At 36.6% G+C, this 20,547-nt stretch overlaps 1 protein-coding gene across 22 annotated transcripts in view; it reads right to left on the bottom strand.

Moving 5' to 3' along the window:
* Window positions 1-20,547, bottom strand: part of SUPT3H (SPT3 homolog, SAGA and STAGA complex component) — a 557,558-nt gene that overhangs the window by 414,932 nt on the left and 122,079 nt on the right. The window contains exons 5-6 of one of the 22 annotated variants that reach the window (XR_010158029.1): window positions 15,728-15,763; window positions 13,714-13,841 (exon numbers count right to left, since the gene is read on the bottom strand). The exons of 20 other annotated variants lie outside the window; for them this stretch is intronic. The gene's annotated coding sequence lies outside the window, so the exon portion shown is untranslated. Of the gene's footprint in view, window positions 1-13,713; window positions 13,842-15,727; window positions 15,764-20,547 lie in introns of those variants that run through there. One more of the 22 variants, XM_063813089.1, reaches the window with a different exon arrangement.

Raw genomic sequence — 20,547 nt, forward strand, 5'->3', positions numbered from 1 at the left:
AACCCACTCAATTTAACATAGTTGGAGTTGGTAAAGCCCCTGAAGCATATCAAAGTAGTTACATTTTGCATTGTGAAGGACCCGATGGACAACCTGGGAATATTCAACCAATTATAACTTCTGTACCTATAAATTTATGGGGAAGAGATTTATTACAACAATGGGGAACACAAGTTCTAATTCCAGAGCAATTGTACAGCCCTCAAAGTCAAAGTATGTTGCATGAAATGGGGTATGTCCCTGGTATGGGACTAGGACAAAATTTGCAAGGTTTGAAGGAACTGCTTCAAGCAGAAAGACAAAGTTCCTGCCAAGGTTTAGGTTATCATTTTTGATGGCAGCCATTGTTAAGCCTCCAGAACCTATACCTTTAAAATGGTTAACAGATAAGCCAATTTGGATAGAACAATGGCCGCTAAGTAAAGAGAAAAATGGAGGCTTTAGAGGACTTAGTTCCTGAACAATTAGAAAAAGGACACATAGCTTCAATATTTTCCCCTTAGAATTCTCCAGTTTTCATAATTAAGAAAAAATCAGGTAAATGGAGAATGTTAACTGACTTAAGAGCCATTAATTCAGTTATACAACCTATGGGAGCATTACAGCCAGGATTGCCTTCTCCTGCTATGATTCCAAAAAACTGGTCTTTAATTGTCATACATTTAAAAGACTGTTTCTTTACTATCCCTTTAGCTGAGCAAGACTGTGAACACTTTGCACTTACAATTCCTGCAGTAAACAACCTGCAGCCTGCTAAGCATTTTCATTGGAAAGTGTTGTGACAAGGCATGTTAAACAGTCCAACAATTTGCCAGACTTATGTAGGGCAAGCAATTGAACCTACTCATAAAAAAATTTTTAGTGTTACATTATTCAGTATATGGATGATATACTTTGTGCTGCCCCAACTTGAGAAATATTACTCCAATGTTATGATCACTTGCAAAATTCGATTTCTTGCACTGGTTTAATTATAGCTCCTGACAAAATTCAGACTACTCCTTACTCCTACTTGGGGACCTCAGTAACTGACAGTACAATTGTGCCACAGAAAGTAACCATATGTAGGGATCAATTTAAAACACTGAATGACTTTCAAAAATTACCAGGGGACATTAATTGGATACGACCTGCTCTAGGCATTCCTGCCCATGCCATGAGTAATCTATTTTCTACCCTTAGAGGAGATCCTAGTCTCACTAGCCCTTGGCAATTAACAAAGGAGGCTGAGGCAGAGTTACAGCTGATTGAAAGGCAAGTCCATAAAGCTCAAATAAATAGAATAGATCCCAAGAAGACTCTAGATTTGCTAATTTTTCCGACTCAGCATTCACCTACTGTTGTTATTTTGTTATTGTCCAAGAACAGGACTTAGTAGAATGGCTTTTTCTTCCACATGTGAATTCATGGACTCTAACTCCTTATTTGGATCAAATTGCTACTATGATAGGAAATGGGAGAACTTGGATTGTTAAATTACATGGATATGATCCTGGAAAAATTATTGTCCCTCTCACGAAGGCACAAATACAGCAAGCTTTTATAAAGAGTCTTACTTGGCAAACCCATTTAGCTGACTTTGTGGGTATTCTCCATAGTCATTTTTTCCTAAAACGAACTGTTTCAATTTTTGAAATTAACTAATTGGATTCTCCCTAAAATAACTAAATTCAAACCAATTGAAGGTGCTGAGAATATTTTTACAGATGGGTCCAGTAATAGTAAAGCTTCTTATTCTGGATCGAAAGGTAAAGTTTTTCAGACACCCTATACTTCAGCTCAAAATGCAGAGCTTGTAGCTGTAATTGAGGTATTGACTGCTTTTAATATGCCTATTAATGTGATTTCTGATTCTTCATATATGGTTTATTCTACACAATGAATTGAAAGTGCTCAGTTATGATTTCATACAGATGAACAACTGATGACTTTATTTACCCAACTGCAAACAGCAGTTAGGAGTAGAATGCACCCTTTTTACGTTACTCATATTACAGCTCATACATTTCTTCCAGGACCTTTAACTGAAGGGAATCAAATGGCTGATTGCCTAGTTGCTACTGCAATATCTAATGCTACACACTTTCACAATTTAACCCATGTTAATGCCTCTGGTCTCAAGCGCAGATACAGCATTACCTGGAAAGAAGCTAAAACTATTATCCAGTGATGCCCAACTTGCCAAATGGTGCATTCCTCATCTTTTACAGGAGGAGTTAATCCTCGAGGACTGGAATCTAATTCTCTTCGGCAAATGGACATCACACATGTTCCCTCGTTTGGGAGACTAGCTTGTGTACATGTATGTGTGGACACCTTTTCTAACTTTGGGCTACATGCCAATCAGGAGAGTCTTCTGCCTGTGTTAAACATCACCTTTTGCAGTGTTTTACAGTGATAGGCATTACAGCTTCTATTAAAACAGATGATGCCCCAGGCTATACTAGCAAAGCTCTAGCTACATTTTTCTCTATACGGAATATGAAACACATTACTGGCATCCCATATAATTCTCAAGGACAAGCCATTGTAGAACGAATGAATCTCTCCCTAAAACAACAATTGCAAAAGCACAAAGGGGGAAACAGGGACTATGGAACACCCCATATGCAACTTAATCTAGCATTATTGACTTCAAATTTTTTGAGCCTGCCTAAAGGCCAGATGCTATCAGCAGCTGAAGAGCATCTACAGAAACCAGCTGCAAAGACAGAAGCAGAACAACTGGTTTGGTGGAGAGATCCGATAACAAAAAGTTGGGAAATAGGTAAAATAATAACTTGGGGTAGAGGTTATGCTTGTGTTTCTCCAGGCCAAAACCAGCAGCCAATTTGGATACCATCAAGACACCTGAAACCTTATCATGAGCCAGATGCCAAAGAAGACATTCTAGCAGGATTGCGAGGACCCCCCAGTTGCAGCCATGTTGACACTGATGCTGAGGAGGACCCCAGCTGTCACAGATAGTGGAAGAAAACCTGAGGAAAGCGGACAACCTGTCACAACAAGTAATTTAATGATAGCTATGATAGCGGTGGTCACTACTGCCATGAGTATTCCTTCAACAAGGGCTGACACAGAGAACAATTATTTTTATTGGGCATATTTATCAATCTTGGCTGGCAATAATGCCTGGATGTAATCACTCTATGACACATATACACATGCTTTCTGGTCTCAGTATTTACCATAATAAATCTGCTCCTATAATTAGGCGTACCGCCCTCAAAAACCTATCTGTAAACAGAATTGGACCTGGCCAGAAATAATGAACTTACTTGTTTGGGAAGATTGCATTACAGAACAGGCGGAGGTGCTGCGCAACGATTCCTATGGAATCACTGATTGGTCCCCTAAGGGGATGTTTAATTTGAATTACACCTCTCAGTCTGCGTGCCATGGCCACACTATGTTCAGCTGGTCCAAACAAAACAATCAGATGGTAGAAACAGTAAAAAATATGGCAAGTTCCTATTATTTGGAAACATGGTGGTATAGAGGCACCTCAACCTCAGATGATATGCCTGCTGTAGGAGCTTAACATAAGGATTTGTGGAAACTATTAATGGAAAGAATTAAAAAACATCTAGAAGGACACTCTACAAACTTGTCTTTGGATATTGCAAAATTAAAAGAACAAATATTTAAAGCATCCCAGGCACACCTGACCTTAATGCTAAGAACTGGAGTGCTTGAAGGAGCTGCAGACAGATTAGCAGCTAGTAACCCATTAAAAAGGATAAAAACACTTGGAAGCTGGGTGATTTCAATGATGATTGTGCTTTTAATCTGTGTTATTCGTCTTTGTATAGTCTGCAGATGCAGATCCCGACTCCTGCGAGAAGTAGCTCACCGTGACAAAGCTGCCTTTGTTTTTATCACTTTGTGAAACAAAAAAGGGGGACATGTTGGGAACAGGCCCCCCCCCAAATCTTGCCATAAGCTGGCCCCAAAACTGGCCATAAACAAAATCTCTGCAACACTGTGACATGTTCATGATGGCCATGATGCCCATGCTGAAGGTTGTGGGTTTACCAGAATGAAGGCAAGGAATACCTGGCCCAACCAGAGCAGAAAACCACTTAAAGGCGTTCTTAAACCACAAATAATGGCATGAGCAATCTGTGCCTTAAGGACATGTTTCTGCTGCAGGAAACTAGCCAGAGCCCATCCCTTTGTTTCGGCCCATCCCTTTTTTCCCGTAAGGAATACTTTTAATCTATAATCTATAGAAACAATGTTTATCGCTGGCTTGAGGTCAATAAATATGTGGGTAAATCTCTATTCGGGGCTCTCAGTTCTGAAGGCTGTGAGTCCCCTGATTTCCCACTCAACACGCTATATTTGTGTGTGTGTCTTTAATTCCTCTAGCGCTGCTGGGTTAGGGTCTCCTCGATCAAGCTGGTCTCAGCAAGAGTGAGAGGTCATCAGTGAGAAAAGAGGTTTGTGGCCAAGAAAGTACATGACCAATGAAAGAGAGTTAACAGAAATGGAAGGGGGAAAAAGAAAGGTAACTAGAATAAAAACTACTGGTTTAAAGAGAATGGAATATAATTAGGAAAAAGCAAAGTAAATTTGTCCAGAAGAATAAAACAAAGCATAGGCTCCTTTGAGGAAAGAACACAAGGCAAGAAAGCAAATTGCTAGTCGTGAAGGACTACACAAAGTGGTTATGTTTTACTCTATCCAATAAAACATGATTAATAAGAAACCAATCAATTACATTATTCCAACAGTATTCTAAATAACATTCCAGACAGTTCCACTTGTGGAAACTACAGAGCAAATTTACTTGACTTGGTCTTCTGCTGTAAACAACCAGAAAACTAGATAAAATACGTGAAATAACTGGCCTCACACAACAAACAAAAACCATGCATAACAGCAATGACTGAAAGAAGCAAAATAAAGAACACCCTATGCTTATCCAGCCTTTCGTGTGTAGGTACTTTCTAAACAGAATAAGGACAGGGATAGAACATAGAAGCCAAAGTTCAAGAGACAGAGACAACAACCTGAGAGGTAGAGGCAACTGAAGTGCCTAAGTGTACCGAAGAGATAGTATTTCACCAAGAAAGAACTTTAGAAGTCTCCACTGATGTCCCCTTGAGGCTTTGGCTAAATACTAAGTTGAAAATGCATAAAGACAAAATTCACAACACAAGACACAACCATAGGGGAGCTTGAAGATGAACATTCTCAGAGCTCATATCAAGCTGGGAGACATTTAAGTTCACACCAGTCAGAGTGTAGACATCACTGAATACAACAGTGGCATTCAATAGTGACTCTTGGAAAGCAGTAGACTATAATGGCCCTAGAGTAAAAAGTATTCCATACTAATTCTAAGAAAATTTTAAAAACTCAACAACATCAAGTGTATCTATAACTAATCTATAATTAAATTGCCTGGAAAAACAAAATTCACCATTCTTGAAGGAAGATAACAAAATCTAGAAAGTCAAAAACATGAGTCACAATGACTCACCACCAAATAATTTATTAGACATGCACAAAAGCAGGAAAATAAGGCCCATAAACAGAAGAAAAGTCAATAGAAACAGATGCAGAAATGGCATAGATAACAAAACTTGGCAGGAAAAGCTTTTAAAAGAGCTATTATAAGGCTGGGCATGGTGGCTCATGCCTGTAATCCCAACACTTTGGGAGGCCGAGGAGTGTGGATTACTTGAGGTCAGGATTTAGGACCAGCCTAACCAACATGGTGAAACCCTGTCTCTACTAAAAATACAAAAATTAGCTGGGCATGGTGGTGTGCACCTGTAATCCCAGCTAGTCGGGAGGCTGCGGTGGGAGGACTGCTTGAGACTGGGAGGCAGAGGTTGCAATGAGTTGAGATAGATTGTGCCACTGCACTCCAGCCTGGGAAACAGAGCGAGACTCCTTCTCAAAAAAAAAAAAAAAAGCTACTATGTATTATATACAAGCTCAAGAATTTAAAATGAGCAGACAAAAAAATCTAACAATGAAAAAGAATCTTAAGAAAACTTCTATAGCATAAAAAATATATACAAAGTGAAAAAACTCACTGCACAGCTTAACAAAGTCAGCCAATGAAAAGAAATAATAAAAATTTGAATGAAAATCAAATAGAAAACAGACCAAAAACACAGAAAAATTACTCAAACCTAAACCTGATCTTTTTAAAAGATTGATAAAATCAATAAATCACTAGTTAAACTGAGAATGAGAAAAAGAACACAAATTATGAATCTCATTAATACAAAAGACTGTAAAAGAAGAGGCATAACTATATATTCTACAAACACTGAAATGATAATAGGGTAATATTTTGAGTTACTTTATGCCAATACATTCAACAACTGAGATGAGATGGACAAACTCCTTGAAAGACACTACCAAAAATGGTATAAAACTTTGAAAATCTGAATAGCCCTATATGTATTAAAGATACTAAACTACTAAGTAAAAATTTTCCAATAAATATCATTCTGAATTACAAAGAGCAGTTCTTCTTCTTTGCACTAATACTGTTGCCTGTATTTCCCCTGTATCAGATAACAATATACCCGATCTGTTTTATATTTTTAATTTACTATTTGTTCATTTTATTTTATTTGAGACAAGGTCTCACTCTGTCACCCAGGCTGGAGTGCAGTGGTGTGATCATGGCTCACTGCAGCCTCAACATCTGGGCTCAAGTCATCCTCCCACATCTGCCCTCCTGAGTAGCTGGGAAGACAGGCATGTGCCACCACACCTGGCTAATTTTTTTCTATTTTTTGTAGAGACAGGGTCTCACTATGTTGCCCAGGCTGGTCTCAAACTCCCGGGATCAGGTGATCCTTGGCCTCCCAAAGTGCTGGGATTACAGGCATGAGCCATGGCATCTGGCTGTTTTGCTTTTGACTGATTACCATTTAGATCAGAGATGGCACGGCCTCCGTAATTCACCTATAGGAGCCATTACAACCAATCACAAATCTTTTTCCTACTAAAGCCCAGATACACTCCCACAGTTCTTCTCAAACATTTCAAGCAACCAAGGGGAGCTGCATATAAAGATAAAACCTATTAGCCACACCTTATTTATATCCTTAATAATAATTTCATTATTCATCTCATTTTTAAATCATTATTTTTCCCAAATAGCTTTAGGAAAATTTTCCAATCTTATGCTCTCCTTCATTATTTAAATCTTACACAAAACAGTACTCTTGTATAAGTGAACATTTTAAACAAACAACCCCACTACCTTTTCCTGAAAACTGGTGCTGTCCACACAATACTAAATTCTTCCTGGTTAATACCTTCTATACTAATTTTACCCAATTTTCTTGCCTATCATCTCTACCTGTTTAACACTGTTTAGAGTTTAATTGTATGTAATTTTCTAACTCCTTACCTGTTGCTATTACACCTCAGTAAACTTCTATCTCTTCCACACCCAACATTCTCTTTCACATTAACCTAATTCCTACTTCCCTGTCTTCTAAAATACACATGTTCATTCCCTTCTCCATTCCAATATTTCAGCACTTTTCATTCTGAGGGTTAAATTTCTTGAGAATAAAGATTTCTATGTGCTTATAATATAGATGTATTATAAATCTATACTAAATAAATGAAAAATCTTATTATTTGAGCTGCAATTTGACATAATAAATACAACCAGTTACTAAATATCTATGAATGCACCTAAAATTCCCATTTCATTATTTACAAATTCTTCCACAGTAAAACTGGCTTTACCTTCGAGCATTAAAAGATTTGTAAAAATCATTTTTTAAGATTGGTAATGCTTTGATTGGTAAGATCATAAATATTTTCTACAAGTTTTTCATTGCAAATGTGTAGTATTTCAGATATTTCACATGTTTTTTCAAGAATATCTATTTTGGTTAATCTGGGAATTTAAGTCCCTAAATAATACCATTACCAAGGTAATGTGTATTCTGAGTTCCAAACAATTAAAATACAAGTGAACTTTTCTTTGTGTGGTAAAATATTCATAACATAAAATTTACTATTGTAACCATTCTTAAGGTTAAAATTCAGTGACATTAAGTACATTCACATTATTGAGCAAATATCACCACTATCCATAACCAGAAATTTTCTATCATACCAAGCTGAAACTCCACACCTATTAATCAAAAGCTCCAAATTCCCCCTCCTCTAGCGCCTGGTAATCTACTTTCTGTCACTATGAATTTGACCATTCTAGGTACCTCATATACGTGGAATTGCATAACATTTGTCCTTTTAGGTCTGGTTTATTTCACTTAGCCTAATGTTTTCTAAAATTATCCATGACGCAAGAAGTTCAAAATTTAATTCCTTTGTAAAACTAAATAATATTCCATTTCATGTAGGTACCACATTTTTTTATCCATTCATCCACTGATGGACATGTTGGTTGTTTCCACCTTTTGGATATTGTGAATAATGCTGCTACAAACACTGGTGTACCAATATCCATTTGATACTCTGCTTTCAATTCTTTTGGGTATATAACCAGAAATACAATAGCTGGATCATGTGGTAATTCTGTTTAATTTTTGAAGAACCACTATACCATTTTTCACAGCAGCTCAACAATTTTAAATTCCTACCAGCCATGCAGAAGTGTTCTAATTTGTCCATATCCTTGCCAACACTGTTTTTTTAATAAATAGCCTTTCTAATGGGTATGAAATGGTAACTCATTGTGGTTTTGATTTGCATTTGTCTAAGGACTGGTAATATAGAGCATATTTTCATATTCTAATTGGCCACCTGTATATTTTCTTTGGAGAATGTTTATTCAACATTTTTGCCCATTTTTTAATTGGGTTGTTTGGGAGTTTTTCTGTTGAGTTTTGGGAGTTCTTTATGTATTCTGGATATTAACCCCTTATCAGACATATGATTTAGAAATATTTTCCCATTCTGTGGATTTCCTTTTCACTCTCTTGACAGCGTCCTTTGATGCACAAAACTTTTAAATTTTAATGATGTCTAATTTTTTATTTTTCTTTCGTTACCTGTGTTTTTAGTATAATATCCAAGAAATCACTGCCAATTTCAATGTCTTGAAGCTTCTTCACTATGTTTTCTTTTAAGAGTTTTACAGATTGAGCTCTTACATTCAGGTCTTTTATCAACACAGGTGAACTTTTAACCATTATCGTAACAGGAAGTAGAGTGCAACTTTGCACTAAGTTAAAATTATCAGTCCCATGGTTTGTTTTCTCCAAATTATGAAAAGCATTTGCTCTTAAGAATCAATATTTAACTCCTACTAGCATGTAAAAAACAGAAAGTAATGCAGATTCGAAATAGGAAAATAAGACGCTATTACTTCTTACAAAGTATGTTCTCTGACCATAAATAACCTAGAAATCAACAAAAGGAAGGTACCTGTGAAATCCCCCAAGTAATCAGAAATTGTAAAAGACGTATCTAAGCAATTCACGGGTCAAGGCAGATGTCTTAAGGGGATTTACACATATTTTTAACTAAATGAAAATGTAAATACAACATATCAAAATTTGTAAGATACACCTAATGCAGTGCTAAGAGGAAAACTTACAGCATTAATTACACATATTAGAAAAGAAGGTCTTAAGTCAATAACCAAACCTTCCCTCTTAAGAAACTAAAAAGATAAGAAGTAAACCTAAAGTAAGCAGAAGGAAAGATATAATTGAAAGAGAAATCAATGATATTGAAAACAGAGTAAAATCAATAAAAGTAGAAACTTTAAAATTGATAATTTTCCAGCCAGTCCAAGCACAAAGTACAAGAAGAGCTATCCCAATGGATCCCACAGATGCTAAAAGGATAATAAAGGAATACTATAAGCAAATCTCTGATAATAACTTTGACGAATTAAAAGAAATTGATGATTTCCTTGAAACATACAAACTACCAAAATTCACTGAAGTAGAAAGAGACAACTGGAATAGCCCTATGTTTTTCAGGAAAGAGTTGAGCAGCCCTTCTGCTATCTTTTGGGGAGCCTGACTGCAGAGCTGGCCTTCAGCTGGCATGTAAAAACTTGGCCTTTGGGGTGTTCCCATGTAACATGGTTATTTTGCCTGTTTTGGGCACAAAACCCTGACATACCAGCTTAATCTAGGTCTTTTGTAGAAACACTGTGATTTATTATAAAGACCTGTTCTCTTTCTTGGAGTCAAGTATTTTACTAGTTATGGCTAGTCATGCAGGTACCATGTGCCTACATGACCAACCCTTAATAAAAAAACTCTTAAGTCTTAAGGGGGCTTTCTAGATAGAAACAATGCACATGCATTACTACAATTCACTGCTGGAAGAAGTGTGTTCTTTGTGCCTACTACTCTCAATAGGGAGAACTTTGGAAGCTTAAATCTAGATGCCTCCAGACTCTACTGGATTCTTTTTCCTTTTTTTTTTTTTTTTGTAGACATAGAAACCCAATTCTAACTTTCATACAAAAAAGGTAAGAAAACAAGAACTAGAGCCAAAAATGTTGAAAAAGAAGAACAAAAAGAATTCACTCTAAGACATTTTCTGACTTATTACAAAGCTACAGTCATCAAGACAGTGTGGTAATGGAGAAAGGTTAGACTCAAAAATCAGTGGAACAGAATAGAAGGTGCAGAAATAAACCCAAAGAAATATAGTCAATTGACTGTTCACAAGGATGCAAAGTAATTCACTGGAGAAATGACAGACTTACTTGTCAACAAATAGTGCTAGAATAACAGGACACCCATATGCAGAAAAAATGAATATTGACCCATACTTTACAACTTATACAAATGTAATTCAAAATGAATCACAGACTTAAATATAAAACAGAAAAAAACCTATACAAAAAAACTATGAATCACTTAGAGAAAAAACTGAAGAAAATCTTTGTGACATTTGTTTATGTACAGAGTTCCTAGATATAATACCAAAACCATGATATATAAAAGAAAAAATGACTAATCGAATTTCATAAAAATTAAAAGCTTTTGCTCTGCAAAAGATGCTGTTGGAAGAATGAAAAGCTACATATTTCCATGGGAGAAAATATTTCAAATTACATATGAGACAAAGGACTTCTAAAGGACTGGTATCCAGAATGTATAAAAAGCTCTCCAAATAAAAAAAATAAGAAAAATTATCCAGTAAATAAAAAAGGAAAATGCTGAGCAGATACTTCACCAAGGAAGGTTTACAGATAGCAAATAAGCCATCAACATCATTAGTCACTAGGAAATGCAAAAGAAAATCATAGTATGACACATCTTCACACCTATTAGAATGGCTAAATCAAAAAAAGAGAAAAAACTGGCAATGCGAAGTGCCAATGAGGATGTGGAAGAATTAGAACTCTCATACATTGGTCAGGCGTGGCTCTTGCCTGTAATCCCAGCACTTTGGGAGGCCAAGGTGGATAGATCACGAGGTCAGGAGATCGAGACCACCCTGGTCAACATGGTGAAACCCAGTCTCTACTAAAATACAAAAGATTAGCTGGGCGTGGTGGAGCGCACCTGTAGTCCCAGCTACTCGGGAGGCTGAGGCAGGGGAATCACTTGAACCCAAGAGGCGGAGGTTGCAGTGAGCTGAAATCACGCCACTGCACTCCAGCCTGGTGACAGAGCAAGACTCCATCTCAAAAAAAAAAAAAAAAAAAAGAACTCTCATACATTACTGATGGCAATGCGAAATACAAAGGACACTCTGGAAAAAAATTTGGCAGTTTCTAACAAAATTAAATATATACGTACCATGCAATCTGGGAATTCTACTCCCAGGAATTTACCACTTAGAAACCACGCAATATCGTTTCTAAACTTTTTTAGCAACAAAAAAAGGAGTTGAAGAATAGCAGTTATTCTTTCCCAGATATAAGAATATTTCATTTAAATAGTTTCCTGACTAATATTCATATGTTAATCTTCCCTCATTTTCTGATTTACTATTTCATTCAGAGATTTACTTAGCATTATTCTTTTATTTTGCTTATAGTTTCTCTGTATTGCATTTTATTGTCTATCATGTAGATAAAACTGTAAGCAAACATTACATGCTCTAACTTAAGAAGGAAATAGTATATCTAGTCAAATGACATTTAACTCTGCTCTGTACTAAAAAGGCAAAATTACTAGTCTTTTTATTTTAGTAAAAATTCTAAAGGAATACAAACAACAGACACACAAAAAAAAAAAAGGGAAAGGAAGACAGCAGACAAAAAATGTTAATAGCATTTTGGAAGCTAGAAAGCACACCCGATGAAATAGAAACCTAAGCCCAGGGGGATTAACTCAGCAACAATCAAGAAGCTGTATGCCACAGAACTCTGACAAAGTTCGGGACCTGAAGGCAGGGATCCACGGTGGCACTGACAACCAAAACACATTGTAAATTGTTAAAGGAAACAGAACTCCAAATCCCTTTTCCAACCTCACTCAAGCCATGCCACTATTCCTTCACCACTCCTGCAAAACACTGAAGCTTTCATCTTTGGGGACGTTACACCAGAGAAACGCTGTGTTTGTGAACAACACATCTGTGGGGGGTGGGGCCAAGGGGAAAGGGTTGATGATATATCATATTGAAAAGAAAAATCTACATACCAATTTATGAGAAAACACCCTCAAACCTTATACCAGATCCCTTCTGCTCAGCTGCAAAAGTATTTACAACCAGGCTTATAAACCCTAGACAAAAGACTAAAAGGTTCCTGTTTGGAGAAATGTTCAGTCTAAGAGAAACAAAATCTACAGTTAATTCTATCACTGAGGAATCCTGCGCAAAAAAACAGCCAGATCTCTACCTGGTCATCCTACAATAAAGGTCTACCTCAAATACATTTTGATGCCTCGGTCTTAAATATGAACAGGCATCAAAAATCACCAAAGAATAAGGAAAAGCCTCTGACATGAAAGATGGTGAGCAAAACAAAAAGGATAAAAAGGAAATCAGAAGCAGCAGAAAAATAAAGGGAGTAAAAGAAAACGTCATGCAATCATGACAAATATCTAAGGCAGACAGAATCTTACATCTATGAAAAGACCCCAGAGGCTTTTCTTTCAATGAAAAAAAATGTAAAAGAAACATTAAGGCAATAAAAAAATAAAACAATAAAAAATAAAACAAAGACAATAAAAAAAGCTCTTACAAATTAAAATTTTGACTAGAAGAATAAAAAACTGTTAAAATTTTCCAGATAAAGTTGAGAATAATCTCCTAGAAAGTAAAACAAAAAAGTAACAAATGGAAAACAGGATAGAAAAGAAAGCTGAAGGACCACTTCAAGAAAACCAATAGCTGAATAACAGCAATTCCGGAAAGCTGAAAGATGGAAAAACAGAGGAAACAGGAGAAAAAAATTATCAAAGAAATAATTCAAAAAAATTTCCAAGAACTGAAAGATAACTATATCTAGCAAATTGATTGAAAAAACACCCATCTCACAGCACAGTATCAGAAAATTTCAGAACACAACAGAAAAAAAGATCCTAAAAGCATCAAGTAAGGGGAAAAAAGGGTTTATAGAAAAGCTCATGGATCAGAAGGGCATAAGACTGCCTTTTTTTTTTCTTTTGAGACAGAGTCTTGCTCAGTCACCCAGGCTGGAATACAGTAGCGCTATCATAGTTCACTGCAGCTTTGAACTCCTGGGCTCAAGCAAGTAGCTGGGACTACACATGAGCACTACCACACCAGCTATTTTTATTTTTTCATTTTTAGTAGAGACAGGGTTCTCACTATGTTGCTCAGGCTGGTCTCAAACTCCTGGGCCCAAGCAATCCTCCTTCCTCAGCCTCCCAGAGTGCTGGGATTACAGGTGTTAGCCACCGTTCCCAGCCAGGACTTCTCAACAGCAACAATACAAGCTAGAAAAGAGCAGAACAAAGACTTCAAATTTTTAAGGGAAAATGATTTGCAATATAAAACCTATTCTCAAATAATATGAAGTTTATATACAAATGATCAGAGATGTATGTGTATGTATGTGTTCCCAATCATTATTCTCGGCTTTAGAATTTATGTTATGTATATTCTTTCAACAATAGTTAACATCTAAATTATGTTTCTCTAAAACCAATTAGTCTCTTCTTTAAACTTATTCTAAATGACTAAGAGAAGCTGCACAGACACACACACACACACACACACACACACACACACACACACAAAGTGTTCGATGCCAGCAGAAAGCCAAAGTAAGACTGAAAATTTGCTGTAATTCCCAGGCACAGGTGAGTATAAAGAAATTTATAGCTGTCAATTTCCATCTGAACAGCAATCTAGTCACAGAATTCTTAAGTCCTAATAAAGAGTAAAGTAAAAATTGGAAAATTTAAATGAAAAGATAGGTATAACAGAAAAAAAGAAGGTATTTTCAAGTAGAAAAAGACATGCTTAAATAAAACACCTCTCTGATATTTACAGAACTGAATAATTTCTCAAAAAAATTCCAGTGCTAGTTTCATTCTACCATAAACAAAGGCCAGTGCTAGTTTCATTTTACCATAAACAAAAACCAGAGTAATTGAGTGAATTACTCCTTGCCTGATGATAAATGTCAGTATTTCTTCCACTAGGCTAGATGGTCTCCAAAGGTTTCGATATGAACTGTTCATAGTATAAAAGAACAGGGTCCCAAGATAAGAAAGGTCATTGATAAGAAAAAAAGACAAAAAAACATTATCTCAAATATTCAATTTCAATAAATTATGTTTAAATAAAGAAAAGGTCTTATAAATGGGGTGAGGGAGTGGAAATAAGAAAATAACCAGCCGACCAGAAGATGAAGATATGGTCAACTTTAGCTCTATGTTCCAAATTAAAACAAGAATGGATGAGAAAATACTGCAAATGTTTATTGATTCTCAACTATGTTCTACATATAATATTACAGACATCTCATTTAGCTCTCATCAACAACAAACATATTAGTCTCATTTGTAGAAAGAGAACTGTGCTGAAAATGGTTAAGCAGTTTGTCCAAGGTCACAGTTCATGAGAGAGGTAAACTGACTTAATTCTCCAGCTGAAGTCACTCTAATCCAAAAATGAGTAATGCACAATTTAAAAATGAAATGTTATACTTTTGCTTCAATATGTTTCTGATGCTGTGAAACCAATAATATTTCTATTAATGAAATAATATGATGAAACAACACAGATTCAGGGAAAATAGATATTTGCCAATTGTCTGTATGCTGCCCTTTAGCTCAGTTCCATTGAATAATTCACACTCGTTTCCTATGATGTAACAAGCACTGTTCTGGCGCTGCAGTTCTGTCCAATAGAATTTCACATCCAGGAATGGCACAGTAGACACCTAAACATGTAAATTTGAAAGGGTTAAGAGTTCTAAGGTACAATACAAACAGGCACCTGAAAAAAAAAAAAGGATGCTGTCAGAAAACATCTATCAGAAGAGGTGATTCATGTGCAGGTTCTTGAAGTTTATTCATTCATTAAAAGAATATTTTCTACAACCCTGTTATATGCCAGTCATATTTAGTGGTAGAGCAACAAGACAAATGTTAGTGAGTAGGGTCAGGGCTGTGATGAATAAAAGAAAATTAGAAATAATGTATCAGAACACAAGAAAAAAACCAAGAAAGAAAGCATTCCTATGGATTATTCCTGGGAGGACTGGATTCAAAAACTAACAAGCATTAATGGAGACTAAAAATACAATATGTGAGCCTAACCATCTTCAGTGAGTTATTCATAGAGGGCTATGAGAGGATGACTTAATACTAACCTTACCAAAAAGTAGTTACCTAGCATGACATCGAAGCTGGAAAAAAACAAAAAAAAGACTCATGTGGGACATGACATAGATTTTTAAACTCCTGAATAAAAATAAGTACTATAAACATATAAGTTTATTATTTCAAATAATAAACTAAAAATTTCTTATAAAAAACAAAGAATTAAAGAATTTCTCTCAATATACAAAGATTTCTTATAACTCAGTAAGGAAATACAAATATCTCAACACTTTTACATGGGTAAAGAATAGCAGATAATTTACAAAGAATTAGTCTGCCTGAAGTAAGGGCAGAGAGCTAGGCATCAAAAACCTATTTTTGTAGACAACAATGATCTGATAACTATCTAATTATCAAGCACTACTGGGCATTTTGAAGTGCCCTCCAAAGAAAACAGTGTAACTGAGCACAATTTTTAAATTGTAATTGATCCACTTCTCCATTTACCCCATTCCATCTCTAGCTCAGAATCAAAACAAATTATAAGCTGGGCCCAGTGGCTCATGGCTGTAATCCAAGAACTTTGGGAGGCTGAAGTGGGAGGATCACTTGATCCCAGTAGCTCGAGACCAGCCTGAGCAACCTAAGCAGAACCTTGTCTCTACATAAAACTTAAAAAATCAACTAAGCGTGGTCACACGTGCCTAGAGTCCTAGCTACTTGAGAGGCTGGAGCAGGAGAATCACTTGAGTCCAGAAGCTTCAGGTTACAGTGAGCTATGACTGTGCTACTACACCCGAGGCAACAGACCAAGACCCTGTCTCTAAAATAAATAAATAAAATGTTAAGTACTGGAGGAAAAAATACACACGTACACATACACACACACACACACACACACACACATATATATATATATATATACACACAGTACATATATAGAACCAAAAGTTATGTGGAAGCACCAGAACAAAAATACATACATATATACACACGTACACATGCACAGACACACACACATTCATATCTATACCTGTATCATTACTGATATGTGAAGCAATAGGCACCGAACAACAAACAAATTCTTTTGAAATGTACCTCGTATGTTTATATTTTATATCTTTAAATGAGTATTACTACATTTATAATCAGCAATGGGACCCACTCTATTTGGCAACTGGGATAAAAGTCTGGGGCAGATAGTTACTAGCATTTTAGAGATATTTCTACTTTAATCAGAATTGAAATAGGAACCCAAGTTGTATTAAACCAACAAAGGGAGACTTCGACCATGAAACACTGACAAACACAGGATAGAAACAGCAGAAATTAGTAAATTTTAGAGGAGGCACACAATTTAAAAGCCATTTCCTTTTCTCTTGTACTAATACATGATTAACCACCTACTATTAGCAAGCTCAAATCTGTGCTCAGCAATTTAATACAAAGGACACTAAAATTTAAAACAGTCTATGTCCTCAAAGAAGTGTTAATCAGTAATGAGATAAAAACTAAAACTAAACACACACACATTAGTATACAGAAAGGTCAAAGATTGGCAAAGATTCTAAGTGCAGAAGTTCAGAAAAAGTGACAGTTTTATTGCTCTGATAAGGAATAAATAAAATTACAGAAGAGAGCTGTAGTATCAGGTAAAATGCCTTCCATTGCAAGAAACAGAAAACGCTGAATCACATGCCTTATTTTTATCACATAAGTAATCCCAAAGCAGAGCGGACCAAGGCCTTTCCAACTCTAAAAAATTCCTTCCTCTGCTCCCCATTATCCAAGTTTCACTTACCCATGGTTTAAGTTACCTACAGTCAACTGCAGTCTCAAAACATTAAACAGAAAATTCCAGAAATAAACAATTCATAAGTTTTCAATTGTGTGCCATTCAGAGCAGCATAATGAAATCTCATGCCAACCTGCTGCATTCCCCTCTGGAATGAATTCTCCATTTGTCCAGCAGATCTACACTGTATAGGCTATCTACCCATTAATCACTCAGCAGCTGTCTAGTTTATCAGATCAACTTGCTGTACTGCACCACTTGTGGGCAAATAATCCTTATATTACTTAATAACGGCCCCAAAGCATAAGAGTAGTGATGCTGGCATATTGCTATGATTGTACTATTTTATTAGTTGCTGCTAATCTCATACTATGCCTAATTAATTAAACTTTATCAAAGGTATATCTGTATGGGAAAAAACACTATATATAGAGAGAGAGAGAGTTTGGTAGTATTTGAGATTTCAGGCATGCACTAAGGGTCTTGGAATATATTCCCGGGATAATGGGGGACTATGATATTGTCTTCTTTCTGACTAGCTCCTCTAAGGGCTATAATTAATTTTTACCATATTTATCATTATTTGAGTGCTTACTCTGCACCAAGTATTGTTCAAAGAACTTTATGTTCATTAATTTATTTCATTCTTAACAACAACCTATAATAGGTTTTTTTTTTTTTTTTTTCCAGTCAGGGTCTCGCTCTCTCTCACCCAGGCTGGAATGCGGTGGCAAAATCATAGCTCAATGAAGCTTTGAATTCCTGTGCTCAAGCACTCCTGCCACCTCAGCTTCCCAAGTACCTGGGACTATAGGCAGGCATCACCATGCCCAGAAATGTTTTTTTAATTTTTGTAGAAATGGGGTCTCACTATGTTGCCCCAGTTAGTCTTGAACTCCTGGCCTCAGGTGATCCTCCCGCATCAGCCTCCCAAAGTGGTTGGACTAAAAGCATGACCCATCAAACCCAGACTAGGTAGATACTATTATTGGCACCATGTTTCAACAGCTTTATTGAGACATAATTCACAAACCATAAATTCACTCACTCAATGGCTTTTAATATATTCGCAGATATGTGCAACTATCACCACAGTCAATTTGAGAACATTTTTATCACACAGAAAAAATAAAACTAGTGGCCGGGCATGGTGGCTCATGCCTATAATCCCAGCACTTTGGGAGGCCGAGGCGGGAAGATCACGAGGTCAGGAGATCGAGACCACCCTGGCTAACACGGTGAAACCCCGTCTCTACTAAAGATACAAAAAATTAACCGGGCGTGGTGGCGGGTGCCTGTAGTTCCAGCTACTCAGGAGTCTGAGGCAACAGAATGGTGTGAACCCAGGAGGCAGGCCTTCCAGTGAGCCGAGTTTGCACCACTGCACTCCAGCCTGGGCGACAGTGCAAGACTCTGTCTCAAAAAATAAATAAATAAAAATAAAACTAGTATCCTTTAGCTGTCATTCTGTCATGGTCTGTTCAGCCTGCTATAGCAAAATGCCATAGACAGTAATTTATAAACAACAGAAATTTATTTCTCACCATTCTGGAGACTGGGAAGTCCTAAACCAAGACACCAGCACATTCATTGATCTGGTGAGGGCCTATTCCCCATGAATGATGATTTCTCTGTTTCCTCACATGGAGGAAGGGGTAAAGGCTCCCTCAAGCCTCTTTTATAAGGGTACTAATCTCATCGATGAGGGCAGAGCCCTCATTACCTAATCACCTCCTAAAAGCCCCATCTCTTAATACCACAACAGGAATGAGATTTCAACATGAATTCTGGAAGGACACAAACATTCTGACTACAGCACTCTCCACCCCCCACCCTCCCTCCACTAGTCTTCCTGAACCTCCACCACCACCACTCTAAGGAACCACAAATCTGCTTTCTGTTGGTATAAATTTCCCAATTATAGACTTTTGTAGTAGTAAAATAATATAGTGACTGGCTTTTTTCATTTACCATAGTGTTTTCAAGCTTCATTCATGTTTTGGCATATGTCAGTACTTCCGTCCTTTTTGTGCCTGAATAATAATCTATTATGTGGATATACCACATTTTGCTTATCCACTCATGCACTGATGAACATTTGGGATGTTTCAACCTTTTGGCTATTATGAATAATGTTGCTATAAACATTCAAGTACAAGTTTCTGTGCTGACATATGTCTTCAGTTCTCTTGAGTGCATACCCAGATGTAGAATTGCTAGGTCATGTCGTAATTCCACGTTTAATGGTTTGAGGAACTACTAGTTTGTTTCCCAAAGCAGCTGTACCATTTTACATTCTTACTAGCAGTGTATGAGGGTTCCAATTTTTCCACATCCTCACCAACACTTGTTGCTATCTGACTTTTTGATCCTATCCTAGCGAGTGTGAAGTGGTATCTCATTAAGGTTTTGATTTGCACTTCCCTAATGATTAATGACTATAATGTCTTTTTCCAAACGACTAATGTTCCATTTGAATATGAGCCCCATTTTTACCATAAGAAAAACTAAGGTACAGAGATATTAAATAAATTATCCAAGGTCACAAACCTACTAAAGGAAATGCTGAGATTTTCATCACCCAGGCACCCTGGCTCCATGCCCAGAATTTTACTATACTCCAGCAGCATTTCTAGGCATTTCATTCAATGCAAGAAGGATAGACATTTCCAGAGAGTCTGTTTTATCAGTGAGAAAATATTCTCAGACGCCATTCAAACTTTTTAAATGTCATACATAGACTAGGTTTGGGTCACATGACCCTTCTTAAACCAATTACTGATAAGAAGAATACAGTCATCATTGTTTCAGTCTGTTTTGTGCTACTATAACAGATTACCACAGACTGGGTAATTTATAATAAAAATTTATTGTCTCACAGTTCTGGAAGCTAGGAAGTCCAAGATCTGGTGAGGGCCTTCTTGCTGCAGCATCCCATAGGTGGAAGGTGAAAGGGCAAGAGAGAACAAGAGGGAGCCAAACTCACCCTTTTATAATGTCACAGTCCTACCCATGAGTGTGAAGCCCTGATGGCCTAATCACCTCTTAACCTTTTTCCCATGTGACCTGAGAATA

Source organism: Pan troglodytes, chromosome 5 (assembly GCF_028858775.2).
Source record: "Pan troglodytes isolate AG18354 chromosome 5, NHGRI_mPanTro3-v2.0_pri, whole genome shotgun sequence".
In the NCBI taxonomy this organism is placed as follows: domain Eukaryota; kingdom Metazoa; phylum Chordata; class Mammalia; order Primates; family Hominidae; genus Pan; species Pan troglodytes.